The sequence below is a fragment of the Petromyzon marinus genome, chromosome 32, assembly GCF_048934315.1.
Source record: "Petromyzon marinus isolate PM22_M1 ecotype Great Lakes invasive population chromosome 32, UKy_Petmar_22M1.pri1.0, whole genome shotgun sequence".
Classification (NCBI taxonomy): domain Eukaryota; kingdom Metazoa; phylum Chordata; class Hyperoartia; order Petromyzontiformes; family Petromyzontidae; genus Petromyzon; species Petromyzon marinus.
Window position 1 is genome coordinate 11,449,540 of NC_133698.1, and position 6,000 is coordinate 11,455,539.

Genomic DNA, 6,000 nt, shown 5'->3' on the forward strand with positions numbered 1-6,000 from the left:
ATCATCAAATCAAAATGTTTATGGGATAGAGCGTTGCCCCCTCGCACGCTTGTGTGTTTTTTCTGGCTGCTCCGGTTTCATCCCACGTGCACAAACCCTCATAAAGTGGCTGAAAACATCTTAAAATAGAAACCCAATGTGGGCGAACGATCCTGAAAAATATTCATCGGAGTCGGTGTGATTCCCTGAGCAATTAATCAATTAATTAATATTGCACCTCCAATTAGGGCGGTTATCTACGTACGGTGCAAAAGAAGTTCAACATGCATGCATGCATATTCTCCCCAAGATCACCTACCCGTCGCACTGACCATCGTGTTGAAGTATGGTCAAGTAACCCGCACTGTGTGGGCAGAGGCCTCAACGTTTTTTCTTTGAGTAAAGAAGCTCTATGGCATTGAACTCCGCTCACCCAAGGTAACCTCACAGGCACTGCCTGTGGCCGGCTGAGACCGGTGGTCAGATTATCCGGATAGTCGAGGCATGAGGGAGGCCTCGTAAACCCAGGGGTCAACCTCTCAATGCTTCACAATAGTTCCACGGAGGGCACAGGTGGAACCAATTTCTTATCTCTGTTGATATTGGGGCTGCAGTTGGCAGATTATATTAACTGTGCTTATCCGTACAGAAAACTACATAACTCAAGATACCAGCATGGCTATCCACGTGCTTGCTTACATTATTTGATTCACGTGTTGGTCTTCCCTGTCTCTCAGTGGAATTCTAAAGCACGCGATGCTCCTCCGTGCATCGTTAAAAAAAAAAAGTTTATCTTTGTCAGGTACGAGTTATCTAATAGAGTAAATCAAATCAAGAATATTCGTGGGTGTGTGTATTTGTAGCAAACCTCGGTGCATACTCTCAACTTTGCACTGTTTTTTTCCCTCGACGCATGTCACGTACTAAACGTTTAATAAATAGAATCGTGTATCTTGGTTTTAACGTACTATTTTGTATACGGAGCACATTTTCACGTGTTGAAGTTGCTGCTGAAATAAAGTTTGAGTAGTTTTATTGTTGCACGCGTTGCACCTATCGTACAATTTATTTGTTAAAGGCAGCTAAAGAAAATATACCGTATACATGTTTTTAGTTCATATCTACTGGTTAATCGAAAATAGCACGGTCAGCTGCCAACAGATACCGGACACAACGCTTCCACTGTACCATAGCAGACGCTGAGATAAGGTTAGGAGACGTGGCACGAGGTGTAAGGGTTGTAGGGTACTACAAAAAGGACAACCTTTCAGCGTTGCGCTGGTTGCATCAGATTTTCGTCAGCTTTTTTTCTCGAGCTCAATGAAGCCTCCCCTTTGCTACCATTTACCTCTGCTCTCCCATGGTGACCTCACAGGCCCTGCCTGTGGGCCAGGAACGGGCCGGTTGAGACCGGTGGACATTGCCGAGACGGTGGAGATTATCCAGAGAGTCCGGGCAAGAGGGAGGCCTCAATGAGCCCACAGGTCAACCTCTCAATGCTTCACTACAGTTCTACGGAAGGACACGGCGGGTGGAAACCCATTTTCTTATCTGTGTTGATAGAAAAAACGAATAGCCGTTATTGGTAGATTCTATTCACTGCGCTTATCCGTAAAAAAAAAAAACTGAAGATATTCGCATGGCAAATCTACGGATAAGCAACTCACAGCATGAGGAAATTACTGCCACTTTAGGGCCAACCCTCATAACCATATAACAACAAAAATATACCGGGAATAAAAGGATGGATGTATAACTCCACGGAGACCACTTCTGTGTGACTCATATCTACGGATAGACACGGATAATTGGGATGAAATTGGTCGCCGCCTTTGTAGATGTCGTAGAGGAACACATGGATCTACGTAATAGAGGCAAGCTGGAGACGTTACGTAGACTGTCAGTTTGTGGGCTTGGTCACGGAACGTCGCTGGCAGTGCGCGATGACTGCTGGTCGAGACTGGCGATTGAGTGGCAGCCAAAGGAAGTGACATTACGATCAAACACATTCCTGCGGAGGGGGCTGGCAGGAAATTTTGAAGTAATTATGAAGTAATTATGTACGGATATTTAAGCCAAACTTGTTAAGGTCGTGCGCAGAAGAAAGCAAAATGAAAATGAGCAGAATTGTAAAACGACGCCAGAAAGTTGCAGTGTAAAAGAGGTCGCGCCAGAAAGTGCAGTGTTATAATCCCCTGCCTCCTGTTAATTAATCCCGGTTGGGCTTCCAGTCCATATAAGGGCACCACGGGGTGACCAGCCCCTCCCAACCCAGCCCCACCCCTCCCACCCCCCACCAAGCCCCACCCAGCCCCTCCCCACCCTCCCCTCCCCACCCAGCCCCTCCCCACCCAGCCCCTCCCTACCCTCCCCTCTCCACCCAGCCCCACCCCGCCGACGTGGACAGACATCCACAGACATACACAATTAATCCCCTGCCTCCTGTGAATTAATCCCGGTTGGGCTTCCAGTCCACTACGTTTCCTACCACCAGTAGTATTGCCATCATGATGGAAACATTCATTGTCCTTCCCCCGTACCTCCGATCAGCACGGTTGGCTACGTGCGGCGCAAAAGAAGTTCACAAATAAACACAACATTAACATACTGTGTACATATCATACAGTTCTCCTAAATCCAATGTCAACCCTGTTACTGAGAAATCCCGATGTAGAATAATGATCAACCCACTAGTAACGTGACCATATTATCAAGGTACAAAACACTGGAAAACACGTGCAGTTACAGCGTATGACATATAACATACGTGCATTACATGTTTATTATACATGTCATATGTTTACGGACATTTTCAGTCTTTTTATGTCAAGTTGAGTTTGGGGTACATAGGATTATTTCTCAGTGTCAGCCACGCGACATGATAAAACGAACACACATGTAACACAATCGTCAACACGTGTGATTACTTGTATGCCTTTTTTAATTGTGTATAACAAATTGTATTAATTGTTTGTAAATCTATTTTTAGACCTCTGTCTACGAACACACATGTAACACAATCGTCAACACGTGTGATTACTTTTCTGCCTTTTTTATTGTGTATAACAAATTATATTAATTGTTTGTAAATCTATTTTTTAGGCCTCTGTCTGTGAGTCCTTGGACGAGTGTATCATGCTCTAAAGTGAGCCGAATATTTTTTTTGAGTTAAGCAAAAATGTAATTTAAAACTAAATCGCACCACGAAGCAGACCCTTTTTGTGCCAGGAGCACAACTCATGCACCCAATCTCTCTACCACGTGGGAAATGAATACCAAACATAACTATCTTAAACTATTAAGGCTTTAAAACAAATTATTTTTTATTTTACCAGGTGCGATCCGCTGAGCTGTATAGCTCTTTTTTTGCAAAAGCGACCTGGCTATCACAAGCGATATCTCATCGAATGTGGCTTATCATGTGCACATTTATAGCAGCCAAATACTCTAAATGCGTGATTTTGATTCTAAATGTAGAGGTTACCACCGGAGGACCCAGAGAATAATCCACACGACCATCAGCGATGACACGCACACTAAATATACAGCAGGCGTCACGGTCGGGATCGAACCCACGACCTATCTGTACACCAGGCGAGGTAGTTAACATTTCGTCAGCGTGGCGCCCCAATCTATGTGCACATCAGCACCGCTACCGCATGGCCAACTCTGGTAACGTGTCCACAGTGACAACGGTTGTCTGGTGGTGACAGCGTTATGCAAAGTGCTCTAACGGCAGGGAGGAATTATCCGCACGCTTCTCATCACGCCCGGATAATCACCACGCGTAGCCCATTGTGGAAAAGTCGACGGGATCAGCGATTTTCCACACCGTGAGTCACGAGTGTTGGATAATGATAAGCTCGGAATATGTATTTTTTTGTTGTAAAAAAAAGCCTTCCATGGAACTTTACACTCACGTGTGTTATTTTTTTTCTTATAGCTGCGTTGTGAACTCTATTGCCATCCAATCCACCAGGCAACGAGGCACTGAAAAGCTGCCACACAAGGAAAGTGCTGAATATCTAATTCAGGTGGATACGTGACTTAAAAAAAACACGCACATTTTTATTAGGCATCGGGTGTAGATAAGTTGTGATTGGAATTGCCTTGTCATTATGAATCAATGTGAGTTAACTTTTGCCTCTGTGTTTGTATATTAACGTTTGCAATTCATTAATTAAACTTCTCAGATTCTGATTTTCACATTTTTGTTGTTGTTGATACTCATAATCTTAGTGCGGCTGTTACGTTGTTTTAAATTATTTCTGAATATTATTTAGGTTTTCGGTTTGTGAGAGCTTGGATTACTGCATCTATTCTAGATTTGAAGCTTTCGTGACTGCAAGGATCCATACTCTTTGGCTCTATTCGGGAAAGTCACGTAAAAGTATAAAACAACAAAAAAAATTCACGACGTTTCGGCCACAACACTTGTGTTGTGGCCGAAATGTCGTGATTTTTTTTATTTTTTATTTTTTGTTGTTTTATACTTTTACGTGACTTTACTGCATCTATTTCAACTGAGTTGAATGATTTTTTTCCTAACCTACAAAGGCTGAGCACAACGGTAATCGAAATGCTCGTTATTTATGCTTTCACCAAAGTTATTCGCGGCGCCGTTAAAATATACGTTCCCAACATTTGGACTGTAGAAACAAATGCGTGACAACGAACGGAGAAAATACGAACTATTGCAGATTGCCGGTGACCAGGTCGTTATAACGTTCAATGGGAATGGAGTGCACGCACCGTTACACGAGCTAGAAATGAAGAAGGCTGCGGAGTTTTTGAAGAACAATGGTCACGTGCAACACGTTTGCTAAACAATTGGAGATATGAGCCTTTTGCCCGTTCAAGGACGGGTGCATTGCAGTAAATCTGAAACTTGCAAGCGAAGAGCACAGACCCTGACGTGATATTCATTCATTGCATGAATTCGTGTGCAATCTATAAGGCCGCGGTGACACAGAGCTATTATATTTAAAGGTTATAATCCCTTGTTCATCACGACGTCCTTTTTACTTTGATGTCTCAACAACAGCGTCACGGAGATCACGTGACGTGAGGGTTCTGCCTTTGTAGTGAGGGTTGTCAGTTGACGCCGAGGAGGGGAGAGGAGTCGCCTCGGCCCCCCCCATATGGAGTGACGTCAGCCGCTAATTATTATGAATGGGGGGGGGGGGTGTCCATTTGGAAGACGTCACCCGCTCATGATTATTAATGGCGGGGAGGGGGGTTCATGTAGAGGACGTCACCTGTTCATGATTATTAATGAGGGGGGCTGGTCGACGTGGAGTGACGTCACGTGCGTGACACACAGACATTCTTGGCTCATTAAAGTAGTAAATATCCGTCAGAGGGACACACAACTAAAAAAAAACAACAACAACAACAGCAGAGTGCGTGTGTACCTAGGGCAGCTATTGGTGGTGGAGTGGGATCAATGTGATGATAAATAGGCGGGTGAGAGCGTGTTGGAGTACTTCTGGAAAGCCAAGCTCACAGCATAGAGTGATTTAGATGGCAGGGGCGCGCTTCAATGATTGAGGAATGAGTGACAGCGATAGAGGGGTAACTTAGGGATCAAGAAAGTGTAGGGGAGGGATGGAAAGGAGTTGGAGGGGCGAGGGGAGGGAAGAGGAAGAGAATGGGGCAACGAAAATAAATATTTCAATGTGACTGAAGAAGTTTAACACGTAGCAGGCTTTCGCGACCAATATTATTCATAATAAAGGTTTTTGGGTTAGATCGCGTTATTTATAAATGTGTCGTAACCCTCCACCACCCGACACGGCCAATCAGCAAAAAAGTGTCACGCTGACAAAAGACAATTATATTCTTCATTTTTTCGGTAAAGTCACGTTGAAGAGAAACAACAAAATAATAAAATATATATAAAACAATAAAAAAACCAATAATATATTATATATATTTTTATATATTTTATTATTTTGTTGTTTCTCTTCAACGTGACTTTACCGAAAAAATTAAGAATATGAATTACTGCAGTCACGAAAG